At 48.2% G+C, this 27,075-nt stretch overlaps 1 long non-coding RNA gene across 1 annotated transcript; it reads right to left on the bottom strand.

Annotated features, from left to right (window-relative positions):
* Window positions 1-20,250: 20,250 nt before the first annotated feature.
* LOC119086367 lies at window positions 20,251-26,436 on the bottom strand. Its single transcript, XR_005089640.1, has 4 exons — window positions 26,212-26,436; window positions 25,011-25,257; window positions 23,945-24,162; window positions 20,251-20,375 (listed from the first exon to the last, which is right to left on the bottom strand). It is a non-coding gene; the product is annotated as an uncharacterized LOC119086367 (long non-coding RNA).
* Between the last annotated feature and the right edge of the window lie 639 nt (window positions 26,437-27,075).

The following is a 27,075-nucleotide window of genomic DNA, read 5'->3' as shown; positions in this document are numbered from 1 at the left end:
AGAATGCTGGTCCAGGATCAGGGGCTGGAAAGTAGTTAGAAACTATGGGCTCAAAGGAGGTTTTCACCCTTCTCCCACTCAATTCCCTCCAGGATTCTGCACCACCCATACTCCATAATCAGCAGGGTGGGGAGGCATCAGAAGAGATGGAAAGAGCAGGCCAAGTGTGCTGTTTAAGAACTGTTTTATTATTTGCTGAGTACTGAGCGCTAGGCGATAGGGTCTGGGATGGAGCCGGAGACAAGAGATGGTGGATGCTCCCATGAGTTCTTGTGTGCATGAGTGTGTACACTCAGTATACAGGTAGCCAGGGTGTATAGGTTTCGTTTTCAGCAGAAGTTAACCTAAGTGGGAGGCACACCTATGTTTTATATTCTACAAGGCTCAAAGACTGAACTCAGTGATTATTGAGTGTTAACATGTGGCAATCCAGAGCTAAATCATCTTGGGCTATTCTTAGTCCCTTTGAAAGTCATTCATTGCTCATCCCTACGTCTAACGTAACAGCTTTGTGACTATGCTAAAAAACAAAAACACAGCCTTTAAAGTGTATTCTTAGCAAGCCAGCCACTAGCTTTTACCAATCCCCAAACTAAGACTGTCGCCAGAGAATCTGGAACTTCAACAGAGACCTCCCAACTTTGCTCTGCTATGGTATGCCTACCCATTGTTTCCAACTGTGATTTTTTTTTCCTTTTCATGTTTCTGTGATGTGTATATGTGCATGTAAGTATGCATGTTCACATGTATGTGGGCACAGATGTGTGTGGGTCTGCATGTGCATATTTGTGCATGTCTGTGGAGGCCCAAGGCTGATGATAATTTTTTTTTTTTTTTTAGTTTTTTGAGACAGGATTTTTCTGGAACTCACTTTGTAGACCAGGCTGGCCTTGAACTCATAGAGATCTGTCTGCCCCTTCCTCCCAAGTGCTAGAATTAAAGGCATGCACCACTACACTTGGCTAGTCAAAGTACTTCTTGATGACCTTCCACCTTATTCACTGAGGTAAGATCTCTCACTGAAACCAAAGCTCACCTATATGGCTAATCCATCTAGGCAGCTTGCTCTGGGGATCTATCTCTGCCTTCACAGGACTGGAATTGCCGGTGGGTCAATGCTTTCCATGTTCCATGGATTCTGAGGATCCAAACTGTAATCCTCATAACTGTGGCTTGAGTGGCAAGCATTCTAACTACTGACCCATTACCCCAACCCCTTAGCCAATGCGTTTAAAAGCATTTTGATGTGTAGCTTTCTTTGTTCTGTTACTTTGAAAATTCCATGAGACAGTTACCACTTTGGAACATAGAGCTTGAGGAAACCTGGATCTGTGTTCCTGAACCATGGCCATTCATGGTTTTGGCTCCAGAATAAAACTATCACTTATCCCCTTTAAGGTGAGAGCTGGGTTTTTGCATTGACTGTTACGGTACTCGAACTTGGGACCTCAAGGACAATCTACTTTCAATCAAGGATTCGCCCAGATCTGCACCAGGTCACAGCAGGAGCCTTGTGTCCACCACCCAGCATGGCCTCTTCAGACGCATGGTGTGAGTTCTTTCTGGGGCTCCGACCTCCCTTGGTTTGGTGGAAGGTCAATGTGTTGTTTATCAGAATCTGACTGTTAGGATCCTGTTGAATATTTTTTGGGAGGTAGCTCTCAAAGCATTTGTCTTAAGGTGTCCATTTTGTCTACTTTCTCTAGGCACATTTTGGCTTCCCGTTATTTGGTTTGTTTTTGTTGGTTTCAGACCACTGAGGACACTTTGGTTTGCTAATTTGTTATCAGTCAGTCTCATCTCTGACTCCTCCTCCAACATCTAATTTAAGGGAGAGGGAACCTTTGGAGAAAAAATCCCCAAACATTATTTGGTACTCCAGCTGGGTCTTCTGCTTGATAACTGCTAATTCAGATTGCACGGGTTTGGGAAGGAAAAGAGGGGCGTCTGTCTAAAGAGAACTTGACTTTGTGTTCCCTCCACGGGGAACATTTAATACCTCTGAATTGTTGTGGGTGCGTGCTAAGCTAAATGAGATGTCCTAGGTAATAGGATTACAGATCACAAACAGGCAGCCTGCTCTGGCTGGATTTTAAACACATCTAAAGAAAGAAAAAGAAAAAAAAACAAAAACAAAAAAACAAAAAAACTGAGACAACTGGTAATTCACAAATTAATAGTAAGAGTCCTAAGTTAGAAAGATGTTAAAGATAAAGAGAACATTAGCGAGCACATTTTAGAGATTATGTCAGAACTAAAGGTAAATGCTGAAGACTGTTCTCAGCCCTGGTGCTCGGCCACCCTCTCTGACCTCCCCTCCCCTTTGTCTCTGAGCAGAACATTCGGTATCAGAAGAAGTGACTGCTGTGCTTTTTTTTTTTTTTTTTTTTTTTTTTTTTGGATAAAACCCAGAAGTTTCAAAAGGAGATCCGACACCAGACGAAACATTCCCGTTTGTGAAGATGACCATCTCTGCTGGTTAACTGGTAAACAGAGAATAGTGGTCATTCAATCCTGTGTGACACACTTCATCACCTTTGACCTTTTTCCTCTTGCTAGGCCTTCCGCACAGCTTAGGAACACGAAGCTGAAAGCTTCGTCACACTAAGAAGCACACTCTGTGCTGTATGTGTTTATGGCAGTTGTTTTCATTCATTCATTTATTTAGTTTGAAAAATGGTCATTAAGTTAATTAAATTAATTATTTAACAAGACTTAAACAATGATCCACTATGTAGCCCTAGCTGTCCTGGAACTCGCTCTGTAGAACAGGCTAGTCTCAAATTCACAGAGATCCACCAGCCTCTGCCTCCCTGGTGCTGGGATTAAAAGCGTGTGCCATCGTGCCCAGCTACAGTGGAAAGTTTTTTGTTTGCTTGTTCTTTTGTTTTTGTTTTTTTTTTTCTTTTTTCCCCCCTTTTATTTTATTTTACAATACCATTCAGTTCTACATATCAGCCACAGATTCCCTTGTTCTCCCCCTTCCTGCCCCCTCCCCTTCCCTCCAGCCCATCCCCCATTCCCACCTCCTTCAGGGCAAAGCCTCCCCCGAGTAAGTCCCAGATTTCAAACAGCTAACTCATGCAATGAGCACAGGACCTGGTACCACTGCCTAGTTGCCTCCCAAACAGACCAATCCAATCAACTGTCTCACCTATTCAGAGGGCCTGATCCAGTTGGGGGCCCCTCAGCCTTTGGTTCATAGTTCATGTGTTTCTATTCGTTTGGCTATTTGTCCTGTGCTTTATCCAACCTTGGCTTCAACAATTCTCATTCATATAAACCCCCCTCTTTCTCACTAATTAGACTCCTGGCGCTCCATCCGGGGCCTAGCCGTGGATCTCTGCATCCAGATTCCTCAGTCCTTGGATGGGGTTTCTGGCACAACTATTAGGGTGTTTCGCCTTCCCATCACCAGAGTAGGTCAGTCCCGGCTGTCTCTCGACCATTGCCAGCAGTCTTTTGAGGGGGTATCTTTGTGGATTTCTGTGGGCCTCTCTAGTACTTTGTTTCTTCCTTTTCTCATGTGGTCTTCATTTACCATGGTCTCCTATTCCTTCTTCTCCCTCTCTGTTCTTGATCCAGCTGTGATCTCCTGCTCCCACAGACTCTCTTTTCCTTGACCCCTGCCCTTCATTACTCCCACTCATGTCCAGGTTGTTCATGTAGATCTCAGCCATTTCTCCGTCATTGGGCCATTCTTGTGTCTTTCTTGGGGTCCTGTTTTGCAGGTAGCCTCCCTGGTGATGTGAGTAGCAGTCCAGTCATCCTTGTTCCACCTCTAGTATCCTCCTTCCTCCAGCATGGACTTCCTGTTTCTCTTCTTGTGATATGGCCTTCTTATTGATTGGTGTTGTCATGATCCTTCCTGCAGCTGCCGTCCTTCCCCTCAGAAAAGAGCTTGTTCTTTTGTTTGTTTGCTGTTGTTGTTTTGAGAGGCCCAGAGTAGCAGCAGTTTTTCATACAAATGGAAGCCAGATGGGTTAATTTTAATCCATAGTATTGGTCCAGGTATACTGATGATGGATGTGTCAAAGAGGTGAGAATTTGAACTTTATATTAAAGTCAGTGGCATCGTCGATAGTTGTTGCCTGGATGGGGAAGGTGGAATCGGTGGCAATCAGATCCAAAAGATTAACTAGGGAAGGGATGCATCCTTTGGTCAGGGATGTCGGGACTCAGATGGAACAATCTGTGAAGCTAGAATTCTTTCATTTATTTAATGCTTGGATGGCTTTTTGAGTGGTTTTATAAGAGGGGTGGAGCAGGTTAGGGTGACAAAGGCAGGGGAATTCCAGGAGATTCTGTGAAAAGAGAAGGGTCAAGCCAGAGGGTGGACATGGTGGAAGAGTCTGAGCGGATAAAATGATTCCACCAGGCTGCAGATACACACCAGTCCTATGGAGCCGAGGAAGAAAAGCCCAGACAAAAGATGTTTGAGAATACTGGAGTCATATTTAGGAAAGCAATTTCTAAATATGAGTGAGTCTCCAGAGCTGTAACCTTGGAACCCTCCCTAGATGAGGCAAGAGCAAGAGCAGGGGGCTTTTATTTGTTTGTTTTGAGCATTTCTAATCTAAACTCCCAGGTTTGGGCAATGGCGAAGGGGAGGCAGAAGCCTTTGTGGAGGCTTAGAGTCTATATATGAGGAATTCTGCAATCTGGTGGGGATTTTCCTGTCTTGACTAGCAGGAAGGACAGGTCTCCCTGGTAAGGAAAACCAGGGTCCCCCTGTATCACTCCATCTTCTGTTATGTCTTCTTGTTCCTTCAAGCCATGCTTGGGATTGACTGAGGGAATAGCCAGGGCCTCTGGGGCTGGAGGGCGAAGGGCAGCCTTTTTTATCGGTTCCATTGGTCTCCAGTGCCTCTAATACTTGGGCCTTTGGTGGCTATTTCAATAGATAACTGCAATTTGGGTCAGGAGTTTTGGTAGTTGTGATTTGAATGTGAAGTATCCCTCATAGGCCCCTATATCTGAACACTTGGTCCCCAACTGGTGGCACTGTTGTGGAAGCTTGTGGGACCTTTAGGAGATGGAGCCTTGCTGGAGGAAGTGGATCACTGGAGACAGGACTTGAGGTTTTATAGCTTAGCTCTCCCCTGCCCCCGTCTTCCGGCTCACTCTCTTGTTTGAGACCCTCAGCCTCACACCCAAGCTGGGATGCATTCCCTGCCATGATGGACTGTATCCCCTTAAGCTGCAGGCCAAAATGAACACGGGTCTCTGAAGCCTCATCTTGTCAGGTATTTGGTCGGAACAAGAGGAGCAACCGACACAGGAGATGAAGAGAAGTGTCAAGTTGAGTGGGTGAGCCCCGGGGTGATAAGTGTCCTCTACGTGTCCAGTTTGCTGCCCGTGAGTGTAGGGCGGGTGACCAAGGCAACTTATAGAAGAAAGCGTTTTCTTGGGCTTGCAGTTCCACTGGGAGAGTTCACAGTACCAGGGAAAGCATGAGAGCAGGCCGCCAGAGCAGGAAGTGGAGAGACCACACCTTTCATTGCAGATGCGAAGCAGAGAGAGCCAACTGGAGGCTGGGCAGGACTGTGAGCTCTCAAAGCCCGCCCCCCAGTGACGCACTTCCTCCAGCAAGGCTGTGCTACCTCCTCTACCAGCACCGCCAACTGAGGGACCCAAAGTTCATTCCTGAGCCCACAGAGGACATTTCTCATTGCAGTCACCACAGTGGGAAGGGCATACTGGAGCCTGTGTAGGTGTGAAGTCTCTGACGTCTTCCCAGGGTGAGAGAGCTTTGGGAAAAGCGGGTGTGTTTGGCAGTTGGGGTGAGTTCTTTGTACTCTGGGCTGTGGTTATCACTGTCCCAAATTTGGGAGTGGGGAGTCTGTTGTATCTACATGAACTGCCTGAGTGTACCCTAAAACTTATGGGCACTGATATGTAACGGGTCCTGTTAAAGGGAGGAGGGTTGTGACATTTAGGAGATTTTTGTTTGTGGATAGAAATGTTTAGATTTCCTAATAAGAGTTGGGTGAGGCAGGGGCTGGCAAGGTATTAATAGGCCTTATGAGTGTCATCTGTCATCCATATGCAAGCGTGCTAGGCTCCTGGTCAGCGGCAGGCAGCCACTGCCCGATGGCACAGAGGCCAGCATTTAGCAGTGCTATCAAGTTGTTGAGAAAGGAAAGCTAGCACTCCTAAGTGCCACCATGCTTTTGTCCCAGGCGTCTTAGAGCCGTTCATTCCTCCCTTCTCTGCTCTATAGAGGGGGAATTCTTTTGGAAGGTTGGGAAGGGCTGTGATTGGGGCCTTGGCGAGGGCCATCCGTGTCTGGAAGGCTGGGATGAAGGAAAGAGTTATTCAGTGGGTTACATTCTGGGTCCGTAAGGCCCTATCTAGAGGTTTGACGATGGGTCCATGGTTAGGTATATAGACTCTAAAGTAGCCAAGAAGGAAGTGGAGTTCTTATTGGTCTGTGGGGTTGTAAGGAGGCGATAAAGTCTTTTCTCTGAGTTGTAAAAGCTCTTTGTCCTGAGTTGGGGGAGAATCCCTGGGAGACAACTGTCAGGGACAAGGGCAGAATCTCTAGTTAATGGACAAATACAGACCCCTGATAAGAGAGGGAACTAGAACATCTTACGGTCAGGTTGCCTAGCAACAGGACATTGAGTCAGAGCCCTTGACCTTTCACCCTGTAAACATCCTACATAAACATCCTGTTAGCTTGCCCCACCCTATGCAGATAACAGCTTCCTGCTCCCCCTACCCTGCAGGAACTATATAAACCCTCCTGGAGAAAAATAAAGTTGCACCTTGATCAGAATCTTGACTTGGTGTATTTCCTTTGTGTCTCCTGTCCCTATCATTCTGTCCTGAGGGTGGTCGAGAACCCATTGAAGCCCTGCTGGCCGGAGCAGACAACAGATCATTGACTGAGCTGGGCATTTGCCAGGGAGACCCCGTGTCCTTTTGGTCTCGTAAATTTAGGAGGGTGGTAGTATCTGGGAGTGAGATTTGAAGGGAAAGACCTCAAAGATGAAGGTAGAGAAAGATTTGTGAGGCTGGAACAGAGAGAAAATTTCTGTAAGGGATTATCCCAACAGATGTGGACTGCCTCAGTATCACTGAGGAAGGTCTGTCCAAGTGAGCTCTTGACTGAGGCAGAGTTTGGTCCTGGCCATGCTTAACCAGCACTGTGAGGCCTTGGGGACCATCCTGGAGGAAGGGAGTGTGCCAGGGAGGCTAAGAGAGAGGCCCTTGGTGGGGCCAGGAGGGCTGGTAAGTTCCTCTCCTGGATGAAGTTCCCGAATTTCCAGGCTACATAAAATCACAATCTTCGGCCACCGGTTTCCCACATTCCCAGAACTTCATGAGGCGCCTTCTCTTAGCACTGTGGTATGCTGGCCGAGAGAATGAATACCAAAGGTGCTGGGGAACCTTCTGGAGTGTCTGGCACATACTGACTGCGGCTTTGGGGCTTTTAGAGGCAGCATTAAGGTGTTAGGCAGGCCAGGGGCAAGGGCTGGTCCTCAGGCTTTCTTTGCCTACTTTCATTAGGCATTGGGTGGCCTGGCTGTGTGTGACCAGCTCAGGCCTGCACTGCTCTCCTCAGGCTACTGAGCCACCCCTTCCCATCCCACATGGCTGGGCGTGGGCAGGTGGGCCTGTCAGGACAGCCTCTCTGAAGACCATTGGTGTTAGACTTTTATTGAATGAATGAGGAAAAGGATAAATCAATAAATTAGAAAGGAATGAAGTGGGGAAATGATGGTGAATTAGCCGTTAGCTAATTAATTAGCCATAAACCAGGAATCAAGTGTCCAGGTGACATCTGGGCTGGGCGGGGCTGTGAAGGAGAAGGTGTACGCTGTGAGAAGCTGTGAATGGCAGACAGCCTGGAGGAAGGAGCCTTGCTTGGATGAGTGCCTCAGAGTCAACTGTCTCTTTTTGACCTTATCTCCACTGTCTCTAAGCCTTCCACTCTGGGGAAGTTTGAGGGTTCCTGTTCAAGCCCTCCTCAAGCTGGCCCTTTCTAGGCTTGCAGGGCCTGAACCACACATGGCCACAGCTGGGTAGTATGCGCTCATGGTGGCACCTATTGTGGTCCTGACCCAGAGGATCTAGGGCACTCAGTCTGTCTGTGGAACATGTCTGAGACCGGTGTTCCATCTGGTAGTCACCATGGTTACCATGACTTTCCTACAGAGCCTTCCTGGGAAGTGGGGCTGTTTAAATTTTCTACCCATGCAGGCTGCATGTGGCTCCTGCTGTGAACCCCTTTGCCCTGTGGGTGACTGAGGGTTCTGGGGCAAGGCATGTCTTCCCTAGAGGGACTCAGAGGTGTGTGACTGGGGCTTAGTCCCCGCCTATCTCCCCAGGCCCACTGACTAGCTCTGCCGATTCCTGTCACTCATCCCTCGGAGAGGTGGGCAGACACATTCATAGATGCTTGACACTGGATCAGTCTTGATAGCCTTCCCGCCAACTCTGCCGGTCACTCCTTGTCGGAGGACAGACGAGGTCTACCTTTTGAGGTCTCCAGGGAGTTGAGGCCCAGACTTAGTGTACAACCTAACCGGTCAAAGCTCCAGAGAGGAAGTACTGCTTTCGGGGTCAAGAACACTAGCTGCATGCTTGGGTCCTACTCTCCATGTTTTCCAAGCCCCAGCTTGGAAGGCCACTGTTGTCCCCATTTACAGTGGAGGAACCGTGGAGGGATGGGCCTCCAGTCATGGACAGGGCACCTGCTGTGGGCATTAAGAATCCTCATGAAGGCCGGTAGCTGGGTTTGTTGAAGGACCTCATCTGCGTAGTTTGTGATTTGGCGAAGAAGTCATGGCTGGTCCAGAAGTGATGGCCAATTCCAGTTCATTGGTATTAAAAAGTATTTCAACTCTTACACTCTCACAGGTAGAATGAATTGTCTACTGGCCACATATGGAAGCATTGCTTTGTTGGTCTTATACTTCAAGTTAAGGCCTAGAAAAATCCCAGCTGTGAAGGCAACATAAATGGATTTTGAAATGTCTGACCTCATCTGTTAGTCCATGCCTGAAGAAGCTGGTGTCAATTCATCATGTAATACTCAATTTGTACAATAAATTATGAACCTGGAAAAAAAAATCCTCATGAAGCCATGGTGGCAAAGAGAGGTAGTCATGGTTACGGGAGACAAAATTGTCTTGGAAACAGGACCAGGCACCCAGAGGCCGACCTAGCAGAGCCCAAGTGACAGGAGGGGAAATTGAGAGTCCCTTTGAGAGTGAGCTAGAGAGGGGACTAGATATTGCATCTCTACTTGGCACTACCCACCACAGTGAACTCCGGGATCAAGGAGGATATGTCAGGAGGAAGTCGGAAGAGCTCTGATAGACACAGAAGGGCATTCCTATGACCTGGGGAACAGGGAGCATTTCCAAAATAAGATACAAATAGAGCAAATTGTAACAAAAGACCAGTAAGTGACAATCACAAGCCAAAGGCTTTCACTTGTCAAAATAGTTCTCAGAGAAAGCAAGTGGGTAGTTTACAGCCTGGGAAAGGACACTGGCAACAGAGTAACGTATGGAGACGACATTGATAAATAACATGCAGCCTCTGGACGATGAGGACCAGAGATCTGGTGGAACGGCAGAGGCTTGTACGCACCTCACCGGGAAGTCACAGAACAGGCCCCCAGGACAGAGGTCTCCAGTTTCACTGGTTGCCAGGGAAACAGCTGCAGACGTGAGCTGTCCCCGCTGGATTAACAAACCTCAGAGAGCTGACAGTTCCAGGTGCTGAAAGATGCTCTTTGCAGCCCCGCCTGGACTTTTTCAGGTCAGAGACAAATTGTGCGATTGTATGACCCCCTGGGAACACACAGTACCTTCTGGAAAGCTGAGTGATTATGTCCCCTAGGACCAAGCAATCCTTTGCCAGCCTATCACCCAATAAAAATGCCCCGTGTGTGTGTGTGTGTGTGTACTCAGAGGCGTGTGTTTGATGCTTATAATTGCACCGTTCATAAGAGCAAAACTCCAGAAACAGCCGCTCGATTGCAGAAAGTGTTAGGAATTATGATGTAGCCGCCCCGTGGAATATTACACAGGACAATGCTCACAGACAACTGGCAGCAAAATGAAATCCAGACACAAGACACAGAAGGTCCACAAACTGTACCTCTGACAAAAATTACTCCATAATGCTTTACAGACATGTGGTAGAGAAATAAAATGATATGTGTAAACCCCCCCCCCCCATGCCACAAGAGTGGACAGGCCCTTCCGCTGAGGACCTCGCCTGAGAGCTGCTGGGTTCCACCCACAGAACACTCTTAACTGCTGGACCCTGTCCCCACCCTACAGAGTAAAAAGCCGAATCTCTGGAAGTAAAATCCCACCAATCTCTACCCCCTTCCAAGAAACTCTATATAAACCTTGTATCCTGTTCAGTTTGCTGCTGTCTCTCGCCCAAGCAGAGTTTTTTTTCCTAAGTAATTGATTTATTCTTATTTTGTGTGCATTGGTGTTTTGCCTGTGTGTGTGTCTGTGTGAGGGTCCCCTGGAACTAGAGTTGTGAGCTGCCATGTGGTGCTGGGGATTTGAACCCGGGTCCTCTGGAAGAGCAGTCAATGCTCTTAACCACTAAACCATCTCTCCAGCCCCTGCTCTCCTGGTTTTTGCCCTCCCAATAAATCTCTTGTGTGAGCTTTGTTGTGTGGGTGACTTTGTGGTAATCCTTGGCTCCTGGCTGCCAGGAAACCTTTCCATCCAAGCTATAATGCTTACATGTGATGCATGACTGAGATAGACTCTCCTGGTGCCTGCGTTTCCCCTCATGGTCTAAGCTGCACTGAGACTCTATCCTTCAGCTCCAGTCCACCTGCAACAGACTCAGCTTCTGGTTCATCGATGGCTCAGCACCCCACCCACCAGCAGCAATTAGGTAAGTTTCCTCTTTGGTTGGTGAAAACATTTCCCCGAGTCTGAGGAAGTGACCATGGAGTGTCCGGCCCCCCTCTGGTACTCTGGAGGCAGAGGTACCCCCTGCCATGATCTTTAAGGCTATAGCTGGCTCTCTTCATCTGACCCCATCCCTCCACCCTTCACCTGACCCCAACCCTGCAGCTTCCTTAGGCCAACCAGGCTATTGTACCCCTTCCTGCTGTCTTCTTCTCCCCCCCCCCAGCTGCCCATAATCCCACAGCTCCTTTAGGCCCTTGTGGCCTCACTCCTAGACCCTTTCCTGTGGATGAGACCCTCCTCCTAGAGCTTGGTTTGCCTTCTTGCCTTCTTACCTCGGTGAAAGCGCTGGTACCAGGCACCAAGTCTCTCCACTGGCTTAGCCAGGCTAAGCTCCTGATTCCCGCTGAGTGTGTGATGACCCACTGAACAGTTTTGTTCTCATTCAGTCCTCTGAGTCTGTGACTACAGGCTACAGCGACATTTTCCTTTTCTCTCATCCATGGAACGTGTCTTCTATACCCCCTCATTCTCCTCTGGGATGCCTCTTAGAAAACCTCCAGCACCGGGCGGTGGTGGCGCACGCCTTTAATCCCAGCACTTGGGAGGCAGAGGCAGGCGGATCTCTGTGAGTTCGAGGCCAGCCTGGTCTACAGAGCGAGATCCAGGACAGGTATCAAAACTACACAGAGAAAACCTGTCTCGAAAAAACCAAAAAAAAAAAAAAAAAAAAAAAAAAAAAAAAAAAAAGAAAGAAAGAAAGAAAAAGAAAAGAAAAGAAAGAAAACCTCCAGCCTCTCCATCTGACCTAAAGGGACCTAAATTTATTCACTTTTGCAATCAAATTTGGCCTTAATAGCCCTTAGATAATCAATCCAAAGGCCATCTAATGGCACCTTAGATCCTATTATTTGGGACCTTTACAAATACTGTGAGTGATTGGGACACGCAGAGAGATCCCTCGCTCCCTATTTCTCGCTCCAAGCCCTGTTTGGTGTTGTCTGGTCTCCCTCCCACACACACTGTGTAAATGTCCTGTCTTTTAAGTTACCATAGATGATCTGTAAGTTTGTTGCAAAGCGGGAGCTAGGAGCGAGCCCTAGCAGGAACCAGAGACAGCCAAGGAGTAGGCCAGCAGCAACAGGCCAGCAGCAGCATGCACACACCCTGCACACACTCTTCACTGGCTGGTGCTTCTCGGCTTCCCTCCTGCAGCATCCTTTGTCGATAGCCAGGACTCAAACATTTCCTCTCTCTAAGCCTTGCTCTCAGCTTACTAGATTCAGTTTTACAGGGACTCAGGTGTCTTTTAGGACGAGTGGCATTAGACTGTTGTTTCATGCCGTCCCATGTGAACTAAAATCTGGCTCCAGAGTTAGGTGTGGCTCCCCCTCCTTCAGACCCAAGTGTGCTTGTTTAAAAATTTCTTCCAATATCTTTGTCCTGTATCAAGTGAGCCACCTGCCGTGTGGCAGAGAAAGGAGACCAAGACAGAATAAAGGACGACTATTCCTGATAGGGACGATTACTATTCATCTCATCCTCTTTTGTCTTTGGTTGGTTTAACTCTCTAAAACTTTTGCTAGGGTAGAAATCTTATCTCAAGGTTTGTAAAACTATTGTGTAAACTTCCTGTACCTCAGATGTGTAAGCGTATTGGGTCTGATTAAAAGCCTGTAAAATCTGTAATTAAAGGGTTAATTTAAAACTCATTAACACCAGGGTGAAAGTTATAAATCTACACATAGGTAATCTTAAAGGAAACATGGGGCTTCCTGCCGCCTCAGCTGCTGTCCCCACACTGGGGTGGAGGTAGCCACGGGGCTGACAGCATCTCTGTTAGGGTTGAAAGGATGGACTTTGCCATGTGACCTCACTCCCACCTTGACGAAAGTGACCACACGACGTAAGTCGTTTAAGGAAAAACAATAACTCCTCGTTGTGAGCCCGGAACCAGATGATTCTTCCACTATTTTTGGCCACACTAACAAGCCTCACTCTACAGTCCCTTCTCTTCCTCTTCAGCCTCTCTGGTTTTCCTTTCTCTCTTCTCAGTGACAGGCTGCTCACCCAGTCAGGCCTGAAACAGTCCCTGACCAGGACCCTGAAAGAAATTACAGGGACCGCTAGGAATCAGTTTGTAACCTGCTTCCTGGCTGGCCACCCTTAAAGAGAGAAATTATGAAAAAATCCAAGAGGTCGTCCAGGATGAACATGAGAAACCCATCTCAATTCCTGGACTGCCTCACAAAGCCCCTCTTACAATATACCAATCTGGATCCTGAGACCCCAGATGGAAAACAACTCTTTATGGCCTACTTCTTTCAGAGTTTCCCTGATATTAGGCCAAACTTAAACACCTTGAAAAGGACCCCTGACTCCACAGGCAAAAGTCTTAGCAATGGCCTTTAAGGTGTACTATGGAGAGATAAAAAGCCCCCAAACAAAATTTTTTTTTCGACCCACCATAGCAACTGCCCAGGCTCCCTGGTCTCCCAAGCCTGAAAACCGCTGGGTTCTTGTTTCAAATGCAGTCAGGAGGGTCACTAAGCCCAAGCCTGTCTGATCCCTCCTAAACTACCACATCATGTCCAAGGTTCCATCAAGAAGGTCACTGAGGTGCTGACTGCCCCATATCCCTCACGGCATGGAAACATCATGCCCAGGTGGCCCTTCAGCTGATCTTCTAGACATGGCCATGGACAACTGAACGAGTCCAGGCTCCCTTGGCCTGACTGCGGCCATCTCTCACTGGGAGCCTCAGGGCGACCTGTCTCTCTCCTTCTGGACTCTGGGGCCACCTATGTAGTCCTGACAGTTTTAGGGACCCCCATCTTCTTGTTCCCCTATTTCAGGATAGGGTTACAGCTTTACCGGCCTCATCAAACCCCACAAAATATATCACCCAGAATCCATACCCACTCTCTCTGAATAGCCTCAGGGACTTAAGCATCTTATCTCCGATCTTTTTTTTTTTTTTTTTTTTTTTTTTTTTTTTTTTTTTTTTTTTTTAGAGTTGAGGATCGAACCCAGGGCCTTGAGCTTGCTAGGCAAGCACTCTACCACTGAGCTAAATCCCCAACCCCTCTTGGACCTTTTAAGAAAGATCTTCTGTGCCTTTGAGCTGCCTACCACGTGGGCATGCTCCCTGCAACGCCCTTTCATGTGTGCGACTCTACTCACTAAGACACGACTTACCCAGCTATTTTCTGCTCCACCCACTCTACCCACTTGTCTCTCCTCTGCCACTGGGTAAGTGGCACCACGGATGCCCCCCTGCTTTGTTTACTTTTGCTATGAAAGCCACACAGGTGTGCCAGGATACCTTTTCTTTCCAAGCTGTAGTTATTTCTTGGCTTCCAACTCCCGGATACCTTTCTATCAGAGCTGTAACACTTACATTTTTGGTGCAGAAACCTGGGACTGACTACTTCCCTAGCTATTTACCACCCGGTTCCTCTCAGTTCAACTGGGATCTCCAATGGGTGGCTCAGACCATCCTCACCCTCCAGAGCCAAATAGACTCACTGGGACACCATAAGTGCTACACAATCAGTGAGAATCAGATTCACCAACTGCAGAAAGAAGTGCCCTTTTCTAGTCCTCAGGGAGGAATGTTACTTCTGTGTCAACCAGTCAGGTAAAGTAAAAGACAAGATCTGACAGCTCCAGATGAATCTCCAAAAATGTAAGAAACAGCTCGATGCCTCTGGCCAGTGGTTTCTTGACAGTCCAATGTGGAATTGGATACTACCCTTCTCAACCCCCTTCTTCTGCTCTTCCTAATCCTACTACTTGCACCCTGCCTTATAAACTTCTTGTCTAGATTTCTTCAACAACAAATTCAAAAGATCTCTAACCAGACTTTTAATCAGTTGCTATTACAGGATTACCAGCCCCTAGCTACAGAGCTAGAGGTCAGTGACTCCTGATTATACTCTGTGATGGTAATCTAATTGTACTGAATTATTATTTTGATTGAATGTTAATAAATAAAGTTGTCCGGGGTCAGAGCTATTAGAGCCATAGCAAGAGTGTGGCGGTGTGGCACACGCCTTTAATCCCATAGATATCTGTGTGTTCAGGGTCAGAGCTATTAGAGCCATAGCAAGAGTGTGGCGGTGGTGGCACACGCCTTTAATCCCATAAGATCTCTGTGTGTTCAGGGATATAGTCAGCATTGGAGACATATGCCTTTAAGACCTAGGGGGCTGTACATTCAGACAGTGATGAGGCAGTCATGTGTTTGGGTTTACAACCAATGAGAAGGCAGAACAACATACTATAAAAAAACGAACCGACAGGAAGTAGGTCTCTTTTTCAGGAAGCTGGGACAGCAGGAGGAAGGGTGAGATTTTAGCTCTGAGCTCTGACCTCTCGGCTTTCTCTTTTACATTGTTTCTGTGTTTCTTATTTAATAAGACGGTTGGATACATCAATAATACTCTGATGGTGAATGAAGATCAAATTCACCCAAAGGACTTTGATGCCCTGATTCAGCAGGAAGTAGTCTAATGATAACATTGCCTACTTTCCCGTGACCTTATTGTTTATTAATAATAAACAAAAAATGGGGAATGTAAGCCCCTCGAACCACATGAGTGGCCAGGCTCCTCCCCTGAGGACTCCCTCCACCCCCCAGAACTGCCAAGTTCCACCCACAGAACACTCTTAACTGCTGGACCCTACCCCCACACTACAGAGTAGAAAGCCCAATCTCTGGATGTGAATCCCCACCAATCTCTACCCTGGAAAGCTCTACCCTGAAAAGTTCTACCCCCTTCCCAAGAAACTCTATATAAGCCCTATATCCTGTTCAGTTTGCTGCTGTTGCTTGCCTGAGCAGAAGCAGCCACCCTCTGGTCCCTCCCCCTCCCAATAAATCTCTTGTATGGGCTTTGTTGTGTGGTGTGACTTTGTGGTGTTCCTTGGCTCCTGGCTGCCAGGATACCTTTCCATTCGAGCTGTAACGCTTACAGTATTGACCTGTAAAATGAGCATTTTGTTTTGTTTTATACTTGCAGTATTTTTGAAACAATGTATCATGTATTGTAGACTGTTCTCTAAGTTGCTAGATCCGTGAGGGTTGACTTTGCACTCTTGATCTTTCACCTCCCAAGTTCTGGGGTCACAAGCCTGCACCACCACATCAGGTTGTGTGGTGCTGGAGGTTAAACCCAGGGCTTCGTGCATGACAAGCAAGTAAAGACTCTACCAACTGAGTCACACCCCCAGTGTTAGTATTATTTTTGAGATGAGACCTTGTCCTGCTGTTCAGCTGGTTTCCTACTCCAGCCTCCAGAGTAGCTGAGACGAAAGGTTCAGCTTATTGTGCCTGGCTAGACATAATAAAACTTCTTTCTTCCATGTAGCATCTATCCAATATCAATCAATCGATACAGCCATCTGTCATTTAATCTTTATCATCTACCTATTTGCCAATTATCTATCATTATTTATGTTATCTACCATCTATCAATTATCTGTCATCTATTCTATCTATCATCTATCTATCCCTATCTATCTATCTATCTATCTATCTATCTATCTATCTATCTATCTATTATCTATCTATCTATCTATCTATCTATCCATCTACTATTTATCATCTATCTATCCATCCATCCATCCATCCATCCATCTATCTTCTGTCATCTATCTGTCTATTATCTATCTGTGGTGGTTTGAACGAGAACTGTCCCCTTAGGCACAGGAATCAGAATGTTTGATGAGGTACCGGGGAGGTGCGGCCTCGTTGGGGGAAGCACGTCATTGGGGTGGTCTTGGAGAGTTTGTGGTCCCGCCTCACTTCCAGTTGCTTCCTCTGCTTTCCACATATGGTTAGAGCTGCAACGCTTCCTGCTTCTGTCACTGCCTGCTGCTCGCTGCTGTGCCTTTTGGACTCTTACCTCTCTGGATCGCAAATCCAAAATAAACTCTTCCCTGAGTTTCTTTGGGCTGTGGTGTTTTTCACAACAACAGAAAAACCTTTCTCGCCTAAGTTGTTTTGTCAGCTTAAAAAAAAAAAAATCATAACAACAGGAACATAAGTAGGTCAGGGACGGGGGTGGTGGGGTCACTTGGACCCTTGTGTTCAAGGCCACTAAGTATCTGGAGTGGAGAGGGACATGAGAGCAGCGGAGGATACTTGGATGCAGATGCCAGCTTCCTAGGAGGGTGGGCTCTGAGGAAGCTTGGCAGGTGCCCTGGATATGGGTGAAAACTGGACATGCTTGGCTAGTATCTCGGCCCAGGGAACCTCAGTTAGCACTGGCATGGCTGAGTGATAATGTTAGAGAGAGGGCTGCTGGTTAAAGTTCCAACAAGGTAAGGCTTTAAATTTGGGGACTTTCCTGTCTTCCTAGACATCCATTTCTGTTGCAGATGTTTGTTTCGGTCGCTGCTTGGCACCGAGACCCACACTGGTTTCCTTGGAGACACTTTTAGAGACACCAGGATGCTACCGTATTCTGGCAGGGATGGCCTTCCCTAGGCACCCTCTTCTCTAGGAACAGTGTGCTAAGGGGTTTCTGTTCATCTGGGTTGCTTCTGGCCTGTGCAGATGATTTTCGGGTGGCACTATATAGATACCTCCCATCTGTCGTTATGGAACCCAGGACACTCACACCAACCAGCCCATCTCCTGGGATAGCATGCTCAGCACAGCTTGCTGAATGATATCGAAGTCAACTTTCCCTTTTTGATTTTGAAACTTGCCTCATGAGAAAGCAGGTAGGGGTCACTTTGACCAGCGATGCCCTGCTGAGACACACACTTATCGCCAGACCCATTAATAATTTCTTTATCCCAGCCTGGCCACTGGTCTTTAAGAATACCAGAATGTCCAATAATCCTGGGGGGTGGGGGAAGGGAAGACATCAGCCCTTTTCTGGAGGTGTTGAAGGTGACCTATTTCCACTGATGGTGTGTGTGTGGGGGGGGGTAGAAGGGGGAGAGGCGGGGCTAAGTCTGCTGAGCCATCTCCTGGAGGAGCACACCCTCTGGTGTCCATACAAGGGATGGCACGTCACCTTCTTTGGGACCAGTTTGATGGAAGGTGATTTCTACCCAACTCAAATCCTGAAAATAAAATTGAATCGAGCACCTATATATGTCTTTGCATGGCTGTGAACGGTGCCTGCTCCATTTGGAAAGACAAGACCAATGTCCCAGGAGGAGGGGCTCCACCCTTGACTCTAGCCCCCAGGTGTGTCTGAAGGCTGCTGTGGATGTACTAAGCGTACCCCAGGTGGCTCAACAAGGCTACCAGGCCACTAAGTTGTGTCCATTCGTGTGAGGCTGCTCATGAGTTCCTTCCATACATGTTGCCCACATTGCATTTGGCATATTTGCTGGATTACATCTGACTTGGAGCAGGCAGCCAGTTGCCCATCATGCGAGCATTAGCCCAGACAGTTCTTGAGCCAGAGTTAGACTGTGGTGTTCCCGCTGTGGGCTCTTCTGTATGGAGCCAGCACTCCTCTTGAGAAACACCGTCATACAGAAGGCTGTACAGCATCCCCTGAGCAGTGGCTCTGGGTGGTCAGTGAAGGGAGTTGCTGAGGTCCCATTCACTTGCATCCTGGTCCCTCTTGACAGGGTCTGAAGTTTCTCCACTATTGGCCTTTGGTCAGCCTGGCATCAGAGAGGATGCCCTGAAGTGTTAGGTCCTGGCCCTGGGGCTTTCAGGGGAAGCGCTCATGGCCCCGTAGCATCCCCTCTGCCAGCACTGTTCCCCCCAGTTCCTGTCTGACTCGGATCTCCAATAGGGCCCAGAGCATCCCTGCCAGCTCTTCACCGTTACTCCACCACTGTCGCGGGACTCACCACTAAAGAGACACCAGGAGTCTTGCTGCTAGTGACAGCTGGACTTCAAGTGGCCCTGCCTCAGCCACAGGAGCCATCTTTAATAATGAATATGGGGCTCTGGCACCACCAACTGGCCGTGAAAGCCGTGGTGGCTAGTGGGACAAGTGTAAAGGCATAGGTGCCCACCTCCGGGAAGCCCTTCGACAGAACTCGCCTGTCTTCCTCTGTAATGTCAGGATTCTGTTTTAACAGCTTGGTTGGCTGTGCGTGATGGTGGGCATCTACACTCTCTGCACTTGGAAGGCTGAGGCAGGAAGCTTGGGGGTTTGAGGCCAGCTTGGCTGCATGGCAAGGCCCTGTCTCAAAAACAAAATGAAACAAAGGAACCAAGGGCTGGGGCTGGGGAGGTGGCTCAGTGGTTAAGAGCACCGTCTGCTCTTCTGGAGGCTTAGGTTCTAGTTCCAGCATCCACATGGCAGCTCACCACCATCTATAACTCCAGTCCCAGGGTATCCAGTGCCTTCTCCTGACCTCCACAGGTACTGCATCCATGTGGTGCACAGACATACATGCAGGTAAAATATCCACATACATTAAAAGTAAATAAAGCCGGGCGTTGGTGGCGCACGCCTTTAATCCCAGCACTCGGGAGGCAGAGTCAGGCGGATCTCTGTGAGTTCGAGGCCAGCCTGGGCTACCAAGTGAGCTCCAGGAAAGGCGCAAAGCTACACAGAGAAACCCTGTCTCGAAAAACCAAAAAAAAAAAAAAAGTAAATAAAAGTTAAAAATAAAAATCTCTCTCCCTCCCTCCCCCCCCTCTCTCTCTCTCTCTCACACACACACACACCTTAGTTACCTTTCTTCACATGTCTCTCTCTCTCACATACGTGCATGCACACACACACACACACACACACACACACACTTGCACAGACAAACACCTCAGTTACTCTTCTTCACAGGTCCATCTCTCTCTCTTTTACACACAGGCTTGTGCGCGCATGCGCACACATACCCTTCAGTTACCTTTCTTGGCGGGTCTGTTCTTTCCTGCCATACTAAACTTGAGCCACTTCTTCTGGTTTGGAATCTTGCAGGTTATTTTTTCTTGTTGTTGCTGTTGTTACCGGTTCTGATGGCGTATGTCTGTGGGATATGCTGGAGAGGTGAAGGCAGTCGGGTTGTGAGTTTAAGGACAGCCTGGATGACACGTTTGGGACTGGAGAGATGCTCAGAGGTTAAGATCATCTGGGGCTCTTGCACAGGACCTGAGTTCAACTCCCAGCACCTACATCAGGCAGCTTGTAGCCACCTGTCACCCAATTTCAGGGAATCTGATGGCCTCTTCTGGTCCCTGAGGGCACCTGCACACACAGTGTATATATAGATAACCAGGTACACATAAACACACATAAATAAAATAAATAAAATTTGCTTAAAGATTAGGTGACTTTCAGTATGTTTATTTATTTGTGGGGGGTGGGGGATGGGGGGCATTCAGAGGTCAGAAGACAACCGTGGGAGCCAGCTCTCTCTCCCTTCATCATGTGGGTCCCAGGGATCGAACTCCAGTTGTCAGGCTTGGCAGCAAGCACCTTTATCCACTGAGCTATTTTGTTGGCTTGAGTAGTTAATTTTTTCTATTGTTAGGAGAAGATGGGCTGTCTGTGTAGATATATAATAAGCAGATGTTTATTTCATATTGTAAAAGCTGCTCTCCTTGTCCCCCCCCCCGTCCCCCCTCCCACCTAGAAAGGGTTTCTTTGTGTAACTTTGGTGCCTGTTCTGTATCTCGCTGTGTAGACCAGGCTGGCTTCGAACTCACAGACATCCGCCTGGCCCTGCCTCCCGAGTGCTGGGATTAAAGGGTGCGCCACCGCCGCCCGACCTCACTCTACTTGTTTTATATCATTTGTATACATTTGGTGGCATTAACTCTGAACTAAGCTAAAATGTGACTCAGAAAGAAAATGGCCCTAGGATGGTAATAAAGCAATTCTCATTGTAGTGTGGACCTGGGAACTCCCAAAGCCACCTGAGATGGGATGTAGAAAGACCCAGCTCTGCTCTGCTCGGCCCCTCCTTCCATGGCACACCCTGACACACAGGGATCATTTCCCCTTTAATTGCCCTTAATTATGTAGGAGGTCCTGACGTGATGGGCCATGCCCGACAAAGGCAGCTTTGTTTGCTGTCCCCCTGGACAGGCCAGGGTAAGGACTCACTGGTGTCTGCCCACCAGTGTGCCCCGCCAGGAGCTGCAGCAGGCAGGTTGCAAGGATTTCTCTCTCATTTTTAGTCTCTCTCCAAGAGCACCACAGGGGAGAGAGGGTAGCAACCAGCTAGTAACTTTTGTCTTTCCATGTGAGTTAGTGTGTCCACATGATGGTTATATATATTTGTACTCATGTGTGTGAAGGTGTATGAGAGAGTGTGTGTACACTCATGCATTTTATTTCTTTTTTTCCCCTTTACTTTTTTTTTCTGAGACAAACTTTCTCTATGGAACAGTCCCGGAACTCGCTCTGTAGACCAGGCTGGCCTCGAACTCACAGAGATCCGCCTGCTTCTGCCTCCCAAGTGCTGGGAGTAAAGATGTGCACCACCACCGCCTGGCCAATTGTATTTCTTGATATGAGATGTGGTCATGATGGTTCAAAAGACTGAGCTCACTACTAGGGGATCTGACTCGGTGGTAGACCACTTTACTAGTGTGAGGTCCTAGATCCAATCCCCGTAGTGGGGACCAAAAAGGACTGAAGTCAGTCCATTTCCCAAAGTCGAGTCCGGCTTTGATGTCACCTGTCACCAGTGAGGTGTATGCTAGGACCCACTGCTGCCGGCTTTTGGCTGGAAATAGAAACTCAGACATTGAGACCGGTGAGTGATGTTGGGGGACTTTTCTGGGTAGAATTGTTTGAATTTCTGCATCCTAATACTGTCTCCTCTGTGTAGCTCTTGATGGACTTTGATTCCCAGGACACTCGCCCTGCTCTGGCTCATGGGCATGAGACAGGCTGCTTTCACTCTCAAAAATACAAGAACAGCTACAGACAAACCAGCTTTTAAGATGATGTATAAAAAGTAGCAGGTGACCAAGACACGGCCTAATTCAGAAGCATGAGAGAATTATGAATGAAAAGGGGAATGAGAAGTGAGTGAATGACATGCTGGCCATAGATAAGGATAGACAAGTCCCTGGGGCCACGTTAGTGAACGAGCTTATGAAACAAAGCTAAGAGGGAGCTGAGTTTGGTACACATATCTGTAATCTCAGCATTTGGGAGGCTGAGGCAGGAGGATCACCATGAGTTTGAGGCCAGCCTGGGCCATATAGGGAATGCCAGGCCAGTGTAGTGAAACCTTATCTAGAAAAGCAAAGAGTAAACGAAAGGGCCAGGGAAATAGCCCAGTGGCTAGGGCGTCTGCTGCCAAACCTGATGACCTGAGTTTAGTCCTTGGATCCACACAGTACAAGGAGAGAACTGACTCCATGAAGTCGTCCTCCTACCTCCCCATGTGAGCCATGCACACGGCTCACAACCATCATAATGAGATCTGGTGCCCTCTTCTGGCCTGCAGGGATATGTGCAGGCAGAACACTGTACACCTACATAATACAAATCTAAAAAAATAATTTTAAAAGTTAAGAAAAACGCTGTCATCTACATTAAAAACAAACAAGGAAGCTAACATTGGCTTATAAAAATACTTCTTTCGAATGAGGACTAATGTGGTAACTAACACTTTCCTGTGATCCAGGCACTTGGGAGATAGAGGCAGGAAGGTCAGGAGTTCAAGGTCCAGTGTTGGCTGCATCACAAGTTGAAGGCCAGCTTGGATTACATGAGATCCTGTCTCAAAAACACAAGCAAACAAACAAACCAACAATAATAAACAAGGACTAGCAAGACCTTCCCTTAAGTAGTCACAGACATCTGAAAAAATCCATATGAGAAGTTCTTTTAACACCAGGACCCCTGAAAAGACACGGACTCCATTTCATTCCGCAGTATAGTAATATGGTATCACCAAATAAGAACACAAAAGCAGGCCCGGCAAGATGGCTGAGCAAGCCAAAGGAGCTTGCGGCCAGGCTTGACGACCTGCGTTCCATCCCTGAGACCCACAAGGTGGAAGGAGAGAACCGACACCCACAGCTGTGTCTGAGCTTCACACACATGCTACGACACGTACGTGCACACGTAAATACATAATTAAAAACTTAAAGAGACCGGAACAGCAAAGAGCTAGAATTTGGAAAGGGAGAAATTAAAAAGTCACCACCATTTGTGGGGTGTAGCAGGGGGTGGTAAATTGCACCCGTAGCAAACATCTGGCCACTTCCTTCTTCTAGTGATGGGCAGAGTACTCTGGTTTCTTCAGAGCAAGATTGCTAACTCCCGAGTTACAGGCTCCTTTGCACTGAAAAGACAGGACCCTGCGGGAGCTCGCCCACCACCAACATTGCTCTGTGCGGCTGGGGCTGGGCAACCACTGTTGCTTGAGAATATTAATTGGGAAGGTCCAGAAGTGAGTAATTCAGACTTTCAGAATGTGAGCCGTTCTGAGGAGTGTGATGGGATCTGGCACATTAGCTCTGTCCTGAGCAGGCTTGGAATGACCTTCATGTCTAGTTCATGAAGTTTCCATGATTCTTAGCTTGGCTGCAGGACCACAAACCTGGCTCAGTGACCCTGCTCGGTTTTTAATGGCCCGAAGCGAGGTGGCATCAGTACATGACATTTGGATCTGACAAAGAGAAGCTGGAAATGCATCTGCCAGGAAAAAGGGAGTCTCTTCACTTAGTAAGGAAAAATCTTATGTTGACTTTAGTCAACTCTGCTGATCAATATGTTATTTTGAAAGTAGGAAAGAGGCTGAGTAGTGGTGTCGCACGCCTTTGATCCCAGTACTCAGGAGGCAGAAGTAGGGGGATCTCCATGAGTTCAAGGTCAGCCTGGTCTACAAAGAGAGTTCCAGGACAGTCAGAGCTACACAGAGAAACCCCGTTTCAAAAAACAAAACAAACAACAACAACAACAAAAATACCATAGCTAATTAAAAGGCATCTTAAAGAGATAACGTTCCCAGCTGTCTCCAGAATTTTTGCCCAAGGGTAGGGGGAATTAGGTAATATCTACCACCCACCTTCTAAGGTCTCCATTACAAACCAAAGTTTGAGTCCACCCAAGTTTCCCTGCGGAGCCAATGAGTGTCCTGGGCTTACTTACAGGGCATGGGTGAGGCTCAGATTATCACTGCAGAGTCTGCACCCATTGCGGCTGATGGCTTCCCTTCGCTTTCTGTGAGGGAACACGGACAGTCCACAAGCCCAGGGAGGTGATCTCCTGCAAGCCGATAGTGCAGACCGCCTGGAGACAGTGGTCACTTGGCTCAGAGGAGAGTCTTGGACAAGAGCAGCATTTTCCTTCCTCTGCTTACTGGCCCACTGTGATGGGATGGAGGAAATGTTTATAAATCATGTATCCGATAAGAGGTTGGTACTGAGACTATGTAAAGAGCAGCCTCCACTCAACAATAAAGAAACAATCAAAACTAAAGAGGATTCAAATAAACTTCTCTTCAGAGGCTATGCAGGGGCGGCCAAATGAGCCGGATAAGCAAGGAAAAGACACCAACATCGCTTGTGGTTGATGTGATGGTTCATCCCCATTGTCAGCTTGGCTGGATCTAGAATCACCTGGAAGGCACACCTCCAGCTCTGTCTGAGAGAGCTCCCCTGAATGTGGCAGATACCATCGGGCTAGAGACCCCAGTGGGATAATAGGGGGAAGCTAGCAGAGTGTCTTTCCATTTCTCTGCTTCCTGAACCGCCACAGAGGGAACTATCACATACCTTCCCCCACCATGACAGCTGAGCCCCTGACACTGAGTAACACAGGCCTTTCCTCTCTTACACTGCTTCTGTTGGGTATTTTGGCTCCCAGGGACGCAGAAGGTCGTATATTTGGGAAGTGTGGATTGCAAATTAACACCCATTAAAACAGCCTCTGTGAATACTGAAGGTGTAGGTGAGGAGGTGAAGAAATTGGAAGTTTTAGGCACTGTTGGTGGGAAAGGAAACTGTGGCGGCTCCTGTAGGGGAAAAATTAAAAACAGTGCCTATATCTCTCCAATCTGCTTCTATGCCCCCAAAGAATTAAAAGCAAGGCTGGGCCGCTGCCCATGGAGACAGGCAGCATACACCTGTGGATATAGCGGCCACGACAACCAAACGGTGGAGGTAAGTCAGGTGTCCGTCCCTGGAGGAATGTATATACAGGATGTGGTGCTTACGCTGTGGTTGGTGTAGCTTGTCCCTCAAAGGTCTGACTGCGTGCTGGGAGCTTGGTTTGTGATGCCGGCAGGTGGTGGGACCTAGAAGAGGTGGGGCCTTGTAGGAAGGCTGCGTTTTTCAGAAGACCGCTTCTTCCTCACCTCTCCTGAATCCCATCTGCCGGTGTTGAGCCATCTTGCTCCCGAACCTGAAGAGCTGTAAGCTGAATGAGCCTCTTTTCTTCTCAGAGCACCAGCCTCAGGTATTCTGTCAGAGCAACACAGAACGGATCAAGACAAAATACCAAGGGGACGCTATTCTGTCACAAGAAGGAAGGCAAATGGGACCCACGGAATGGGACGGACCCAGAGGACATTATGATGAGGCACAAAAAGACAGTCCTGTGTGATTCCACTCACAGGGAGGCCTTAGAGGAGTCACATTCACAGACTGTGGTTGCCAACGGCTGGCCGTGGTTTTGGTTTGGAAGGGTGAGAGAGCCCTGGAGGTAGTTAGGAGTACTGTGCTTGCACAGCAGTGCCAGTGAGTTCGCGCCACTGAACTAGACACTTGAAAATGGCTCAGGTGGTATGTTTTTATATGTGTGTCTGTGAGGGACATGGAGCTAGTTACACACTGGGAAGACGCTGTAGATGACCAGCATCATCAAGGACGGTAGGGTTTCAAGCCAAGACAGCGCAAAGCCACTGCGTGTCTGCCTACTCAGTAACACTGGGCAATGTTGGAGGAATCCAGATCCCCAGTCAGCCCCTCCTGTATGCTGCACGCTGACGTCGAACCTGGTGAGTCATTGCCGAGGAAGGGTCTCTTAGTGTAAAGGTGAGTATCGACACAGGGCATGCACACTGCTTTGGGGGCCCCTCTAGCCTCAGCGAAAGTGGGGCGCACGCAGTTAGGACCGACATCTCTGGTGCTATGGATTCAACTTAGGCACCTGGATCGTGGGCCTGCCTGGGGGTCCAGGAAGGGGAGGAGCTTGGTTTCTTCGGAGCCTGCCCAGAACATGGCAAGCTCACATAGGCAAGTTTATACGGTCTGGCCTGGGTGAGGGGAGTGACATTTCTCCCCATAAGACAGTGGGCTCCTCCTCACAACAGAAAAGGACTGATCCCCACCCACAACCACCTGAAGGGACTACCTGGGTTATCTATGGCCTCTCACATACCCTGCAGACGCTTGTCAGGACTACTGCCGACTTACTGTGTGAGGAGATGGCTCAGCACCCTCAGACCGTACAAGGAGGAGACTCTGTGCCCTCAGAGCATGTGCGAAGGTGGCACCAACAAGGAATAATTTCTTCAGGGTTGAAGCAGCAAGGGTGACCTGATGGGGCAGTGCTGGGTATAGTTGAATTTTTCTCTGGTCCTGCCTGGCCCTGAGGTCCAGATGAATCTCTCCCACCTGCAGTCCCAAAGCGGCTTATAAAAATAATTACTCAGAGGTTTATATTAATTACAAACTGTATGGCCTATGGCTCAAGCTCCTTGCTAGCTAGCTCTTATAACTCAGCCCGCTTCTACTAATCTAGGTCTTGCCATGTGACTTCGTGGCTTCGTGACTCACTGGTGCTTTCACATCTTGCTTCTCCTGGTGGCGGCTCACGGTGTCTCTCCCGACTCCACCCTTCTTGGTCTAGTCCTCAGTCTGAATGTACTGCCTAACCTCTTCTTGCCTTGCCATAGGCCGATGCAGCTTTGTTGATTATTCAATGGGAGCCACACATATTCACAGCACACAGAAGGACCTCCCACAGCAGCAGGGGCTCAGGGGGGAAAGGTTTCTCTCAGTGAGGTCAGCCATGCCCTCTTGGAGTCTTATTGAGAATGCCAAGCTGTTCCCTCATGTCCGCCACAGGGCTCTGGCACCCCAACCTTCCCAGGCCTCAGTGCCCGGCCCATCTCTGGCTTGTGTGTTCCCATGGGAGCCAACAGAAACCTCGGCCTGAGTCTGTTTACAGGGCCCTCCTGGCAAATCAGGAAGCATGACAGGGCAGGAAGGACGGAAGGGCACCTGAGCCTGTGGGCAGCAGAATTGTGAAACTACAGGATGCTTGTCCTGACCCAA

Source organism: Peromyscus leucopus, chromosome 20 (assembly GCF_004664715.2).
Source record: "Peromyscus leucopus breed LL Stock chromosome 20, UCI_PerLeu_2.1, whole genome shotgun sequence".
NCBI lineage: Eukaryota > Metazoa > Chordata > Mammalia > Rodentia > Cricetidae > Peromyscus > Peromyscus leucopus.
This window is presented reverse-complemented; position numbering and strand designations above follow the sequence as displayed.